At 45.7% G+C, this 15,577-nt stretch overlaps 1 protein-coding gene across 3 annotated transcripts in view; it reads right to left on the reverse strand.

Annotated features, from left to right (window-relative positions):
• RH1 (RNA helicase 1) overlaps positions 1–15,577 on the reverse strand; it is a 63,978-nt gene that overhangs the window by 24,514 nt on the left and 23,887 nt on the right. The gene's annotated exons all lie outside the window — the stretch shown is intronic.

The raw sequence follows: 15,577 nt of genomic DNA on the forward strand, positions 1-15,577 counted from the left end.
GAGCAACAAAGCTTCCAAGCTCACTTTCAAGCACCTGACACCCAGGGGTGAGTTTTCGACAAACTTGTGACACCTTCTGTGATGTATAGTGCCTCCTTTTGGGGACCAGACCAGAGAGATTGCAGGTCATGATGTTTTCATAGATGATTCGGAATGAGCCCTCAGTGCCCCAATCCATTATTCTTGCAAAGTTTGGAGTGGCCCCCTTGGTTCCAGATAGTGACCTTCCGCATCTACATATTGGACAAAGATAGGCTCGCCGGGCTAGCACTCCAACTTGCAACCAGTATAATCGTGTAGCGCACAACAAGACATTCTTTACACCATTATGTTAGTGAGCATGAAGCAATCCACTTTAATCTTTATTCACACGAGCTAGAGCTGAAGAGAGAGAATGTAGTGTAGCGCACAGCAAGACATTCTTTACACCATTGTTAGCCAGCATGAAGCAATCCACTTTAATCTTTATTCACACGAGATAGAGCTGAAGAGAGAGAATGTAGAGATGACACCAGATTGGGTCCCAATCTAGACATTTAAGGGGCCCCTCCTGCAAGGAGGAGTATTTACTTTATTGCTTTGGATAACTTCTTTTACAATGTAGAAAACATGCCATAGATGATTGATGGAGGAATGCCAAATGCAAGGACAATGTAGACCAAACGTTTGCTGAACCATCAAACGGGTCAAAGACAACTGTGAAGCCACTTTGGAGAGCCTTACGCACACCCAAATCTGCTGAGGGAGATGCAATACCGAAGGCTGAATGCTAAAGATAGCTTCGGACTGCCGTGGACTGTAGCACAAGAGTGCTTGGCTGAATCAATGTATGCACAAGACTAAAGTCTCAAGCACACGTACTTTCTGCAATCTTCTACTGCTTACTCCTATGAAGAATGAGATGGTTTATGAAATGGACCGAGGGCTTCTTATATATGGACTCGTGCTGATGGTCCGTCAACTAGGCTGCAGTCGGCCTGTTGATAATGTTCATGACAGCTGAAAATAGGCATTAAATGCCATCTTTTCTAGTAATCGCTTCACACGTGTGATTCAGGCTTGTCCTGGCTGCTGGCCGACTTGCTCTGAACCTGGCCAACTACTGTCCAATCCTCTAAAAGGCTGCCGACTGGATGTTGGGTTCTTGTATGCCCCCTGTAAGTGTGGCCTATGGTGGCCCACATGCAAGGCTTCATAGGCTGGCCATAGGTCTGGCCTAGAGCCTTTAATCCTTTTCCTGAACATCTTCTAAATGCTTGCTATGCTAAGGTGACCTATATGCACTGCATGTTCTCCAAGTGGGTTAAGTGGCAGACTCTTAACACCTAAGGCGTGGAAAGACCTACGTAACTCGTGCCTGACATGTCCCTGGACTAGGGCTCACAATGGGGTCATGGCGTATGACAAATAAACCTAAAAAAGGTACTACTTCTGTACAATTATGGCACTGATGATGAGTCTGTAACGTGCAGAAGCTTACAAACAGGATTATACTTTGATAATGAATATTAAGCACCTCAGTTCCTCACGATTGCAAAATGTAGCAAAGATAAGAGTGCAAGAGAGAGGGGGGGGGAGAGAGAGAGAGAGAGAATCCTTGGTGGGGCCCTTCAGAGGATATTTGGGACCCAATCGGGTGTACATTGTCTTTATTGTTCCTCTCTCTCTCTCTCTCTCTCTCTCTCTCTCTCTCTCTCTCTCTCGCGCGCGCGCGCGCGCGCGCGCACTGGTGTATTTGCTTTATTGAATGATGAGAGAAAGACTGAAATCTGTAGGCACACCTTGGTTGTAAATCTGCAGCCTGAGATACCTGACTCTTGACCTTTTAGTTCACCTTTGCTTGGGAATTCCCTTGGCTGTCCTGGCCCTTGAATACCTTCACCACTTTGTGAATATGAGATGAATGAATGCCTAGACAAGCCTACGCTTTTATACTTCCCAAAGGGCTGGTCAGTTTGCTCATAAACATGTCGGCTTGTTTATTTATGCTCCAAGACCTGTTTTGGTCAGCCCATTAATAGGTGCCTTTTCCAATATGCTGGCCGCCTATATGCTGGCCCTACATGGCCTGGCTGACTCGCTGCCCAGGCCTTCTAGGACTCACCAACAGCCAGTCCATGCCCTCTAGGGGCTGGCCGACTAGGCCCTTGCCTCCTAGAGACTGGCCAACAAGGCCTATGCCCCATAAGGGCTGGCCACAATGCTTAGAGCTTCTAGTGGGCCAATGTCATGGCCCATGGGCTGCCTTAGGTAGTCCAAGTGTGGGGCATCATTTGCCCTCACTCTATGCACTTCTACATGATTCATCAGGTGCCTTGCATCTGGCTACAAGCTTATCAATGCTCCGAACACATGTCATCATTCCAAAGGGTGACTCACAATACAAATTGGCACTGCTTCATGTGTAGGACTTGCACACCTGACCAAGACCATGTACAGGACTTGTACACTTGACCTTGGACACTTAGAGTGGAACCCTGGCTGACTCATCCCGGATTGGGACTCGCAAGGGACCAACTTCCAACACACTCTATGCACTTCTACATGATTCATCAGGTGCCTTGCATCTGGCTACAAGCTTATCAATGCTCAGAACACATGTCATCATTCCAGAGGGTGACTCACAATACAAATTGGCACTGCTTCATGTGTAGGACTTGCACACCTGACCAAGACCATGTACGGGACTTGAACACTTGACCTTGGACACTTAGAGTGGAACCCTGGCTGACTCATCCCGGATTGGGACTCGCAAGGGACCAACTTCCACTCCAAGTCCTGCACCTGTTGGACAGATATGTCCACATGGCTAACTCCTCCCGGACTCGGGCTCACAAGGGACCAACTGTCATGTGCATGACATGCTCATGTACATTCTCAGGGCTAATCCAGAAGGGGCAGCCAGAAAAAGACCATTAGAGCTAGGACTTGGAGCACAAGATACAGAAGTGGATAGTGTGGACTTGAGGAACAAGACTTGGAGGACTTAGAGGGCTCAGTCGGCTGCAAGGAAACTGGAGTCGGCTGTACCAGATGAGGTCGGCTGCAGCAGGTGCTTCAGTCCATGGAGGGGTGCAGCCCGACCAGCGTTTTATTGAATTCAAGCCAAGTCGGCTGGTCCGACAGCAATCGGCCAGCTCCTCCATTATTCAAGAGCCTATAAATAGCATAAGATGCTCATTGTGTTAGTCATTCAACTCCATAAGAGTTGGGTCCTTAGGGTCCAGCATTAGGACCTGATTTTGGGTGATGTACACCTTTTGTATGAGGCAGCCTAGGGCTGTGGACTGAGTACCTTTTTGTACTATATGAATATACTGAACTTCCAGCCATATCTCTCTCTCTTTACTCTCTCTTCATGTCTGTGTTTTGCATCAACATGTTTCCAGTAGTGTTTAGGGCTGAAAGAAGACCTCCAGAGCTTCCGCGTGTTACACCAACTTCCACTCCAGGTCCTGCACCTTCTATACAAATATGTCCAAGTGCAAGATGCATGGGAAAAATGCCAAGAAAAAGGGGAAAATAGGCGTGGCCAGCCCACAATCAAGGGCCATAAAAGGGAACAAATATGGGCAAAAATATGGGCAGCGTACAAGGATGAAATGCTAACACCCCCTCTCACCACCGGATGCTAAACAAACTCTAAAAAGCCGAAGATGAGGAGCGAATCTGTTGCATTCTCTATTGAAAGACAGTACTCCAAACGCAAATCTCTTGCAAGAATCCGTTCATGAACATAGTGATATTGGATCTCAATGTGTTTCGTACGAGCATGAAACACAAGGTTCTTGGCGATGGCAATGCAACTCTAATTGTCACACCAAAGAAGAGTAGATCCGGCACGAGGAAAGCCAAATTCTCCCAATAATATATACCTAGATGAATCCAGGAACATGCCCAAATTCACCTTTTAGGAACGTGCATGTTATATACTCATGGTAGTCAACCCACAAGACTATATAACTATCAACTCCATTATGCATAGTATGGACTAGATACTACGACATCCCCACTAACGTCATCAGTGCCCAATAGTGGGTGTAGATATCTGTATCAAGAAATGCTCACACGCGCACTCCACACACACACACACACAATCTCCACAACCAAATCGTCTCACATGCAGCATAGCAAGTTGCTCGATACTCCACCTCTGGAGAGGAAAGCACCACAGTAGACTACTTTTTATGCTCTATGAAATGGCTCCCAACCCGAGTGAGAAAACACAACCAGTGGTCGAACGCCAAGTATCCGGATCTCCAGCCCAATCTAAATCAACCCATCCAAGAAGAGTGCACCCTTCGCCATAAAATATGCCAAAATCCAAAGTACCGAAGCACCTTGAGAGCACACCGCTAGTGCTGCTGACGGGGCTTGGATGTGAAAGAACTCAATAGACTGACTGTGAATCAAACGTCTAATAAGGAGTAGGTCAACCATACCAAACAATCGATGTGTAACACGCGGAAGCTCTGGGGGTCTTCTTTCAGCCCTAAACACTACTAGAAACATGCTGATGCAAAACGCAGTCATGAAGAGAGAGTAGAGAGAGAGAGAGATATGCTGGAAATTCAGTATATTTTATATGGTACAAAAAGGTACTCAGTCCACATTCCTAGGCTGCCTTGTAAAAAGGGTGAACATCACCCAAATCTGCCCTACTCGAAGGACCCTAAGGATCCAACTCATAAAGAATTGAATGAATTACACAATGAGCAATCTGGCCCTTTTATAGGCATGCAAAACCACTGAAACGCTGGCCGACTGCTGTCGGACCAGCCAACTGGGCTTGGACATCTATAAGTGCTAGTCGGACTGCGCCTCTCCATGAATTGAAGCGCCTGCTACACCCGACCACGTCTGGTACAGCCAACTCCACTTGCAGACGACTAAGCCTTCCAAATCCTCCCAGCCATGCTCCAGATCCAACCAACTGCCAATAGCACTCTGTGCTCCATGTCCTGTCTCTAATGATGTTTTTCTTGGCTACCCCTTCTGGATTCGCCCTGAGAATGTACATGAGCATGTCATGCACATGACATCCCCCTCTACTAAACTTGATGACGGGATTCCAACTTGTTCCTTGGATGATTGTCATCATCCCAATCTTTTCCCGAAGTCCCTCTGCCATCCATCCATCCATCCCTGGCAACCCTTTTCTCTGAAATCCTAACCCGGTCTCCAAAACCACTCTGTCTCTGAATAAGATCTATGCATCTGTTCCCTCCAGTCCCCAATCCATTCTTGCCCTGACTTTGCACACTGTCTTGGTCTTCATTCCTAAGAAATGAGTCTGGCACTCTCACATCACCCCTTGGAGGATAATCCTCCCTTGGGACCGTTGCCCGAGAACCTATTTGGCTCACAGGACTGTCATCCCCTCTGGCTTTGTGGAACACCACCAACAAGCCTCCTGGGAGCTCTTCCCGTTCCTGTGCTCCTTGCCTTGGGCGTCGTATCCGTGTACTTTCCTATACCTTGGACCTGTACACCATCATATGGGATTGAATCAGTGTTTAGCTTTGCTGAGCCTGATGCTCTGATACCAATGTAACACGCAGAAGCTCTGGGGGTCTTCTTTCAGCCCTAAACACTACTGGAAACATGCTGATGCAAAACGCAGTCATCAAGAGAGAGTAGAAAATGAAATGAAATGAAATGTTATATTAACGTCTTCAAAAGGCCATAATGACCTATGAGACCAAAAGTTACATCATGGTCATTATAGATATGCTGGAAATTCAGTATATTTTATATGGTACAAAAAGGTACTCAGTCCACAGTCCTAGGCTGCCTTGTAAAAAGGGTGAACATCACCCAAATCTGTCCTACTCGAAGGACCCTAAGGATCCACCTCATAAAGAATTGAATGAATTACACAATGAGCAATCTGGCCCTTTTATAGGCATGCTAGACCACTGAAACGCTGGCCGACTGTTGTCGGACCAGCCGACTGGGCTTGGACATCCATAAGTGCTGGTCGGGCTGCGCCTCTCCATGAATTGAAGCGCCTGCTGCATACGACCATGTCTAGTACAGCCGACTCCACTTGCAGACGACTGAGCCTTCCAAATCCTCCCAGCCATGCTCCAGATCCAACCAACTGCCAATAGCACTCTGTGCTCCATGTCCTGTCTCTAATGATGTTTTTCTTGGCTACCCCTTCTGGATTAGCCCTGAGAATGTACATGAGCATGTCATGCACATGACATCCCCCTCTACTAAACTTGATGACGGGATTCCAACTTGTTCCTTGGATGACTATCATCATCCCAATCTTTTCCCGAAGTCCCTCTGTCATCCATCCATCCATCCCTGGCAACCCTTTTCTCTGAAATCCCAACCCGGTCTCCAAAACCACTCTGTCTCTGAATAAGATCTATGCATCTGTTCCCTCCACTCCCCAATCCATTCTTGCCCTGACTTTGAACACTGTCTTGGTCTTCATTCCTAAGAAATGAGTCTGGCACTCTCACATCACCCCTTGGAGGATAATCCTCCCTTGGGACCGTTGCCCGAGAACCTATTTGGCTCACAGGACTGTCATCCCCTCTGGCTTTGTGGAACACCACCAACAAGCCTCCTGGGAGCTCTTCCCGTTCCTGTGCTCCTTGCCTTGGGCTTCGTATCCGTGTACTTTCCTATACCTTGGACCTGTACACTTGGACCTGTACACCATCATATGGGATTGAATCAGTGTTTAGCTTCGCTGAGCCTGATGCTCTGATACCAATGTAACACGCAGAAGCTCTGGGGGTCTTCTTTCAGCCCTAAACACTACTGGAAACATGCTGATGCAAAACGCAGTCATGAAGAGAGAGTAGAGAGAGAGAGATATGCTGGAAATTCAGTATATTTCATATGGTACAAAAAGGTACTCAGTCCACAGCCCTAGGCTGCCTTGTAAAAAGGGTGAACATCACCAAAATCTGCCCTACTCTGAGGACCCTAAGGATCCAACTCATAAAGAATTGAATGAATTACACAATGAGCAATCTGGCCCTTTTATAGGCATGCTAGACCACTGAAACGCTGGCCGACTGTTGTCGGACCAGCCGACTGGGCTTGGACATCCATAAGTGCTGATCGGGCTGCGCCTCTCCATGAATTGAAGCGCCTGCTGCATACGACCACGTCTGGTACAGCCGACTCCACTTGCAGACGACTGAGCCTTCCAAATCCTCCCAGCCATGCTCCAGATCCAACCAACTGCCAATAGCACTCTGTGCTCCATGTCCTGGCTCTAATGATGTTTTTCTTGGCTGCCCCTTCTGGATTAGCCCGAGAATGTACATGAGCATGTCATGCACATGACACGATGAGAACCCGATACTGTCCAAATCAATCCCTGGAGAAGCATCAAGAAGAGAAAGCTTCTCACTAGTATCCATAGGAAAAGATACTAGTCTACACCCACTCATCTGAAACTTGTCAAGAATCTCCCGTGTGTACTATTGTTGAGAAAAGAAAATTCCCCAAGGGGTCTGCCAAAACTCAAAGCCAAGAAAGTAATGCAAAAGGCCAAGATCCGTCATCTCAAATTCTTTCTCCAAAGCATCCATGACTAAACGGATCCTCACAGAACAAGAACCTGTAAAAATAAGGTCATCAACATAGACCACAATGATAACAATGAACCCCCTCTCAAGGAGGATATTCGAATCTGCATGAGAACAGTGCAAGCCAAGCTTCTGAAAGAACTCATCAATCAACTAGACCAAGCCCGCGGAGCTTGCTTCAAACCATACAAGGCTTTCTTTAGCCGATACACCTAGTCCTGTCTGCCAGGAATCTCAAATCCCGATGGCTGATCAACATACACTTCTTGTGTAAGCTCTCCATTCAGGAAAGCCAAATTGGCGTCCATCTGGGATACAGGCCATCTATGATGTCCTGCAAGAGCAAGAACGGTGCGAATGGTAGTCATCCTAGCCGTCGGAGCAAAGGTCTCATCGAAGTCGACCCCAGGGCTTTGAGCATAGCCCTTGGCAAACCAACCTCACCTTGTGCTTGTCCAAGCTACCATCAGCTTTGTACTTCATTTTGAAGATCCACAGCACACCAATCACCTTACTCTGTTATGGCCTAGACACCAAAATCCAAGTGCCATTCCGTTCTATAGCATCCAGCTTTGCCTGCATAGCACAACGCCAAGGCTCATGGAAAAGAGCCTCGTCTACAGAAGTGGGAACAGAAGGACCATGAATAATAGAGGACATAAGAGCATAGTTAACAAAAACATTGCCCTCATGAATTTGTTTTTTTTGTAACTCTGGAAGAGCGCCTAAGAGCACCACATAGAGGAGCAAAAGGAAGCTCTCTCAACCCAGAATCACGAACTGTCTGAAAATCCAAGCACCAATCTACTCGAGCTCGCTCGAGGAAGACCAAAATCATCATTATCATCCGAATGAGAATCCACAGCTAGAGGTGTAACAAAAGCAGGGGGAGGAGGAGGAGGAGGAGGAAGAAGAAGCTCACCACCCCCCTCTGAAGATGCAGGAGTCTCGTTAAACACTACATCACAGCTCACAACTTCTTTGCTGGCCTACTGATCATAAAGACAATATGCCTTGGACACATAACTATATCCAAGAAAAGTCATCCGTTGAGACTTCGAGTCCAACTTGAAGCAATTCTCCTTGGGCACATGCATATACACCGAACAGCCAAATACTCGCAAATGAACAGAGGGCTTCTCACCATGGAAAGCCTCATATGGTGTTTTATCTGAAAGAGCAGCTGCTGCAGGAGACCTGTTTTGAATATAGACTGCTAGCAATAGAAGCCGCCTCACCCAGAAACGTCAAGGTAAAGAGGAGTGCTCAAGCATAGCACGGGCCATCTCCATGATAGTCCAATTCTTCCTCTTTGCAATTCCATTCTGTGATGGAGTGTGTGTTGTAGTAAGCTATCTTCAAATGCCCTAATCCTTGCAATTCTGCTCAACTCCTAGGATGTAAAGTCACCCCCTCTATTAGTACTGAGACCCTTGACCGAAGAGCATGTCTCTTTTTTCACCTCAGTCCTCCAATCACGAAAGTGCTGAAAGGCCTCATCCTTGGTCTTCAAAAGCATGTACAACCCATTCCTCAAAGACACGGTACTCATCGGACCACATAAGTCTCCATGAACAAGAGCAAGTGATGTCGAAGATCTCTGTGTCGCCTCCTTCGGAAAGGCGGCTCGATGTTGCTTCCCTTGGAACATATGAAAGCACGAGTCTTGATGGTCGGTAAACCCTCAACCAACACATCCTTTGAAGTTCGTTGAAGTAGTTGATAGCTCAAATGGCCAAACCGAGTGTCATGTGCAAGACATGTGCAGGCTTAACCCAGAACTAATCCTTAAGGGGCAGCAAGACAAAGAGCAAGATTTCGAACCTAATTCAGGAACCGCAGCAGCTAGGTGTGCTCACGGAAGGCACTGGAGGGACCCACAAGGCTATAGGCCAATTGTAAGGGAACTTTATCTGAGTCAGCTGCAACATGTGATTGGGGTTTGTCGAGGGACCTGGCTGACAGCAGGTCGGCCAGTCCAGTTGGGCTTTTTCTTGGCTATAAATAGCATGGGCTGAGTTCTTGTTTGTCATTTAGTCCAACATTGGGCTAGGTCATAGATATAGGTATAGATTGGGTTTACACCTTTTCAAGAAGGCAACCAACATTGGGCTAGGTCATAGATATAGGTATAGATTGGGTTTACACCTTTTCAAGGGCTGCAAGATTTGTATACCTTTTGTACCATATGAATATACGAATACTCAGCTCTCTCTCTCTCTCTCTCTCTCTCTCTCTCTCTCTCTCTCTTCTGTCGCTTTTGTATGCGTTTTGCATCAAGCATGATCCAGAATGGTGTTTACGGCTGAAAGAAGACTCCCAAAGCTTCCGCATGTGACATTGGTATCAGAGCTTCAGGCTGGTTCAAAGATATTGTTGCTGCCTATGTCCCAGCCACTTAGCCACCGACCAACGCACCCACCAATGCATGCACCCACCCTTCCTTACTGCATCGTGCATGGATGAAACCATCGCCCGTGTCTTGATCTTTTGGTGGTGTGGGAACCAAGCAACATTGTTTCAACATCACGCTCAGCAAGGCTAAACAATGATTGAGTCCCAAATGAAGGTGTGCACGTCCAAGGTACAGGAAAGTGCACAGGTACAAGGCCCAAGGAAAGGAACATAAGACATGGAAGAATTCCCAAGAGGTTGGTTGGTGGTGTTCCACAAAACCCAAGGGAATGGCAGTCCTGAGAGACGAGTGTCACTTGGGGCACACCAGGAAAGGCTTTCAAGCAACAGTTCCAGGGGAGGATGATCCTCCAGGGGGTGGAGTGAGTGCCAGACTCAATACTTAGGAAAGAAGACCAAGAAAGTGTTCAAGAACATGGAAGGAATGGAAAGGGGACAAGATGGAACAGATGCACAGATCTTCATCAGAGTTGGAGTGGATTTGGAGACCGCGCAAAGTTTTCAGTGAAGAGGCTACCAGGAAGGGAAGGATGATAGGTTGGGACTCCGTGAATAAACAATGGGATGATGGCAGTCCTCCAAGAACAGAGATTTGGAATTCCGTCATCAAGTTTAGCAGAGGGGGATGTCATGTGCAAGACATGTGCAGGCTTAACCCAAAACTAATCCTTAAGGGGCAACAAGACAAAGAGCAAGATTTTGGACCTGATTCAGGAACTTCAGTAGTTAGGTGTGGTCAGGGAAGACACTAGAGGGACCCAGGAAGCTGTCGGCCAGCTGTAAGGGAACTTTATCTCAGTCGGCTGCTGCAACATGTGATTCGGCTTTGTCTAGGGACCTGGCTGACAGCAAGTTGGCCATTCTAATTGGGCTTTTTCTTGGCTATAAATAGCATGGGATGAGTTCTTGTTTGTCATTCGGTCCAGCATTAGACTAGGTCATAGATATAGGTATAGATTAGATTTACACCTTTTCAAGAAGGCAACCGAGGGCTACAAGATTTGTATACCTTTTTGTACTATATGAATATACTAAATACTCAGCTATACCAAGATGAATCCAAGAACATACCCAAATTCACCTTATAAGAAAGTGCAATTTATAACCTCATGGTAGTCATCCACAAGACAATAAGCCATCAACTCTATCATGCATAGTATGGACTAGATACTACGACATCCCCACTAACGTCATCAGTGCCCAATAGTGGGAGTAGAACTTGGTATCAATATATGCTCCCTCCCCCCCCCCCCCCACACACACACACACCCCACACGCACGCGCGCGCACACACCTACACACATAAGACCATACATTCACACAAAGGTCTGTGTACTGAGTTTCTGTCAGAGCTCCGGAGATACAGGGCAAACTCAGCCATAATGAAGCCTAGCACCATAGTTGCATCCAAACTACATTTGGATGTAATCCAAATGTTGCAAACGTTCGGAACGTTCACTAACGTTTGGAAACGTAGTGAACGTGCACTTTTGACTTTATAGGTTTAAAAAGGCGTCTCTATGCGGCGCTGAAGTCTCTCTCTCTCTCTCTCTCTCTCTCTCTCTCTCTCTCTCTCCCCCCCCCCCCCCCCGCAAAATTGAAACTAAAGGTTGTATAGTATTAGTAAGTGCTTTAATGTTCATTGATGAATCTTCAAACTTCATATTTCAAAATTTTATAAGTAAACTATAAATTTTGTATATATATATATATATCGGGGGTAGCGTTTACTACGTTTGGAATCTTTTCAGCACGTTTTTCAAAAGCACTAAACGTATCGTTCACTACATTTGTAACCACCTTGCCTAGCACTAAGGATCATAACAAATAGAAAGAATTATTACAACAAAAAAGGTAGTTGATAGGACATACGCACTACTAAAGATAGAAAGAATTAACACTATATCAACTCGCTGCAACTTGGACGAAAACTTCACAATGTGAAATTTGCATGTCCGCTAATACAGCATAAAGATATAACTAGATGAATCCAAGAACATGCCCAAATTCACCTTATAAGAAAGTGCAATTTATAACCTCATTGTAGTCATCCACAAGACAATAAACCATCAACTCCATCATGCATAGTATGGACTAGGCAATACCTCAAATTCACTTGTAGCATCCAATCCAAGCACAGTGCAACACTTCTCTTGTTGGCTATTGCCATTGTAATAAGCTTCATGCTATGATAAAAGGTGATCTTGTCATCAAGCTCTCTCTCTCTCTCTCCTTTGTTCTCTCTCTCTCTCTCTCTCTCTCTCTCTCTCTCTCTCTCTCTCTCTCTCTCTCTCTCTCTCCAGTATGATATACATGCACCACACATCCAGCTCTCTCACAGTGAGAGGAACAGAGTCCTTCGGCAGGATTTATGGCAGCGATACACTCAAGAGACTTGGATTACACACAGTCAGCCTCTACCGCCGAAGATGCTATACTACAGAGATCACTTTATGTGTATCTCAGCGGATGGATTCATACAGAGACCTGAATACATGGATGTGTACATGCCTCACAGTGCCCGAGTGGTGATTGGCCAGCTCAGAGTGTCATCACACCAGCTTGAGATTGAGGCAAGTAGGGCAGCACGAATCCCTAGAGCAGAGAGGATATGCAGATTATGCCAGGAGGAGGTTGAGAGTGAGGAACATTATGTATGCAGATGCAGAGCATATGGTGTCATTAGAGAGAGATACGCCACCATCTTCAGTGGACATCCCTCACTCCGCCAGATCATGAAGTCCGCAGACCAGCGCAGATTTGGCCAGTTCTTGCTAGAAACACAACGCCACAGAGAGACACTGCTACAGACTCATACCACAGGGAGGGGTGGGCGACAGCTCCAGCTCACTGATTTCTTCCAGAGATCTATCCCAGTGCCTACCCTGACACAGGAGGGGGTTACACTTCAGCGCGCTGCTGCGGACCTCCGAGCCAGACGGAGACCGAGAGCACCAGGCTACTAGACTCCCAGACTACATCAGAGGGAGATCATAGAGATACGGGCTCGACATCAGCACCATATCCAGGAGCGGCTAGCTCACTTACACTCACACCCGGAGATCATGCTCCGAGGTATTTTTGCCTCGCCATCGCCTATGTATCACATATTACACCCCCATTATGGTACTGGTTGGAGCTAGATAGATCTGCATTGCATTCTTGTATACCCTACGCATATAGTTTGCATACTGAGCCTCTAGCAGTAGTGCTCCATCCATCACACCCGCTGAGTACTTTCATAGTTTATTTCATGTTCATTTTGTCCTTTTTTTTTCTGGACATCCAGAAGACATTGACAGTTATACATTGATTTGTCTCATAGGTCGAGTTCGGCCTCTAGACGTTAATACAGCTTTCTTTCTTTCTTTCTTTCTTTCTCTCTCTTTGAGAGGGGACTGATTGGTCCTCGTGCCTCGCTATGTTGGAAAGTGCTCGAGAGGAGTCTTGGAGTGCTGAGATTTGATATGTATACCTTCATAAGGTCAGAAAAATCTGAACTTACGAATTGAGAGATTTGAGAAAGAAATAATAGTGAAGAAGGACAAAGACAAAAACAAAAAATTTGAAAGATCAAAAATAAATAAACTAACAGACCTAGCTACTAAGGAGAGGAAATCAAAAGATAATATCAAACGAAGACTTTTAATTAAGACATTAACAAAAAACAAACAAACAAACAAAAAAACATTAAGCTAAACTTTTTTTAAAAAAAATTGACTCAAAAGTGCAACCATTAACTCCAATGTCTGTCCGAACATGAAGTGTAGGTTCATCAACTCTATCAAGCATAGCGTGGACAACAAGCTATGACATCCCTACTCACGTCATCAATGCCCAAGAGTAGGTACAAGTTTGTATAAGGTTAGTCCAAAAGAACATGCTTTATGAAACCAACGAACTGAGTTTCTATCACTCTTCGGAGGTGATGGGCATACTCAGCCATGATAGAGACTAGCACTCAAAGTCTGCTCTAAGGTATAACAACAAAGAATCACAAAACATAGGAAAGAACCAAACTAAGTCTATATAAGCTAGAGCGAGAAAAAATTACAAAAAGACTAAACACGACCTACTCTAAGTTAAAACAACAAACCCTACTCTAAGCTAGAATAAGCCACTTTTACAAAAAAGAGCATTGAATTATGAATTAAGTGGGCTTTTCAGCTCCCCACATCTATAAAACTTACTCCTTATCATTTTAAACATTCCAAAAGCTGAAATACCAAAGATAAACTTACTACGATTCATGAAAGAAACTATAACCTTTTTCGATAAGTAGCAAAATAAGATGGCATGATTGAGAGATAAAGGCAAATTTAATAGAGCAAAGACGAGAGAATCTAAAAAGTTGAGAGCAAATAACACCATACTTAGCTGTTCAAAAATATTGAAAGAAAAGTGTGGCATCCGAATGATCTTTGAGATGTGAGTACTTTGTTGCTATGGATATGGCTCCCCCCTGTACGAACAAGGATGACAAGTTGGGCGGAACCAACTATGCCCATTGAAAGTTGAATATGCGGATCTAGTTCATCCATAAGGGTTTATGGGAGATTGTTCAGGGCAGTGAGAAGAAGCCCGAGCATCCTCAGAACTTGAGGAGGTGGACCCAAGTTCAAGAGGATGAATTCCTTGCAGAATTAAAAGACTAGGAGAATCGTGATTAGAAGGCGCATTCAGTGCTTGTGCAGACCATTACAAAGGAGGTCTCACCGGCCATGCAAACTCTTACCAATGCACATCAAGTATGGTCCAAATTGGAGGATCTCTTTGCTCAAGATTCATCGATGCGAGTAGTTACTTTGCAAGGGTAACTCTACGGTCTGTTATTTCCTGCTAGCAGTTCTATGCAATCATTCCTCATGAAGGCCAAGGTTATCCATGACCAGTTACTCGCAATGGGTGCTGCTTGTCCTTTGCTCAGTTGGCTGCACTTATCCTCACCAAGCTTCCCCCGGAGTATGATGTGGTTTCTCGAGCTTTGAGATGCCAGGTCACAACCACTCAATTGGATTTTGATTACCTTAGCTCCCTTCTCTTGGAAGAAGAGTCCATCCTCGTTTCTCAGGGTAAGATCAAGGTGTCTCTTAACAGTTCAGATCAAGCACGCACTTCAGCTCAAAAGAAAGGTCGGAGTCATTGCTTCTTGTGTGGGAAGAGAGGACATTTGTCTAAGGATTGTTTGTCCAAGAAGGACAAGACCAAGGGCAAGTCCTCATCTTAGAAGAAGGACAAAGACACGACACAGGACAGTGATTCAGATACTTCTTGTAACTCGTCTAGGGCTCCCAGGGCGCTTCCGGCTCGGGAGGACCAAGATAGTGTTCTTCTCTGGTGTACATGATGTTTTCCCCATGTGCTTCCAGCTAGAGGAGGCTTGTGGGCGGGAGAGGGGTTGGTAGCAGCTCCATTTTCTGGTGCATGGGAACCGTGAGTTCCAAGCATTAAAAATCTTGCAGGACAAGGTCATCTTTGGTGTAGCAGAGACTATGGACAGGATCTGTTCCAAGTTCATCGTTCGAGGTTTTGGAACGTGATGTGTTTACAGCCCACTGTTGGGGGATAATAGGTGCAATGTGTCCAGCAACTCATCATCTTAT

This window comes from Cibotium barometz, chromosome 47 (genome assembly GCF_041138505.1).
Source record: "Cibotium barometz isolate CiBa-2024 chromosome 47, ASM4113850v1, whole genome shotgun sequence".
NCBI lineage: Eukaryota > Viridiplantae > Streptophyta > Polypodiopsida > Cyatheales > Cibotiaceae > Cibotium > Cibotium barometz.